Here is a 1483-nt window from a genome sequence, read left to right as displayed (position 1 = left end):
CATAAAGTTTCGAGGGGTATATATCACTCTCGATAAATAGTACGCCATAGGATTTGGATTCATTTCAGCGTCTATAAAGCAACATGGAATCTTGGAGGCATGACCCAGGCAGATCAAAGATTGGACGCTCCACTTTTGTAGATCGTGTGGTGGGATTTGGTTCTTTTCCACGAGGTTTGGGAGATGCGGGCACTCATGGATGCAATCTTCCTTTACTACCACTATCTCTCTTTTTTGTGTTCGCATCTTTTACTTGTATCCATTCTTTCTTCGAACTACTCATAACTTTGTTACAACTGTGCGGCCATTTGATGTTTCTCACAAGAATTATTTTTTTTTACATGAGTACAGACATGAGTTTGCTAATTCATCGGGGCACAAACGGTTGGCAAATGAAAACCACCCAAATCATTGCGGCAAGTAGCACTGGTGGAAAAAGGGCCTTTGGTCGCGGTTCGCAACTGCCATTAGTCGCGGTTGCGCAACCGCGACAGAACGGGCGCGACTAAAGGCCCCCCCCCCCTTTAGTCGCGGTTGCTTAAGAACCGCGACTAAATGCCCGTCCACGTGGGCGCCAGGTGGCCTTCGGGGCGGAGGACCTTTAGTCGCGGTTCTTGTGGCTAACCGCGACTAAAGGCCGCCACAGGTTTTTGAAAAAAAAAATTGAAATTTTTTTTTTCAAATTTCTGAATTATTTTAACCTCTAGTCTCTAATCACCACCCCTCATCACTTCTCAATTTATTCTTTTATCACCCCTCATCATTCCAAATCATCTAACTTCCCAACCGGTCACCCATCCCTCTCACTACTCCAGCCCAAGCACGCTTAACTTCCGGGTTCTATTCTCCCACGCTCCAAGTCTGCACTTGTTGTTTTCCTGATAATAATAAGATGTCAATCCTATTAACCTTCAGGAATTTTGCTTGAGCATGAAGTGACACATTTCACTGTTTGAGTTTGAAACTATTGTTTTAAAAAACAATAATTATTTAGTAACACTAATATTTCTTGAATAATTAGTTTGACCATTGTTTGACCACAGTTTGACCACAGTTGACCACAGTTTGACCAGATTTGACCAAAATTGAAATAATGAAAATAATTATTTAGTAACACTAATATTCTAGAATAATTAGTTTGACCATTGTTTGACCATAGTTTGCCCACTGTTTGAATATTTTTCAATTTTTTCCACTCTAGATCTTACAAGCCCCGTAACTTTTTTTCTATTAGGTTTTTGAGGATTTTGAAAATGTTTAACGGGGTTCCCCCGGTTAAATTTGGATGTAACTTTTCGAGTAGATGATTTTTCATATAAAAAACTTTTTCATCCGAGTTAGTATGCAAAAGTTATGCCCATTTTTACAAATTTCAGAGAGATTTTGCAAATAAAGTCAAAATTCACATTTGCAAATTTTCCCAACAACTAGACCACATATCACATGAGAAACTTATTTTCTTTTATTTTTTTGACATTTCCAT

This window comes from Triticum aestivum, chromosome 2B (genome assembly GCF_018294505.1).
Source record: "Triticum aestivum cultivar Chinese Spring chromosome 2B, IWGSC CS RefSeq v2.1, whole genome shotgun sequence".
NCBI classification, from domain to species: Eukaryota; Viridiplantae; Streptophyta; class Magnoliopsida; order Poales; family Poaceae; genus Triticum; species Triticum aestivum.
The sequence above is the reverse complement of the archived record's forward strand: the minus strand, read 5'-3'. Positions refer to the sequence as shown.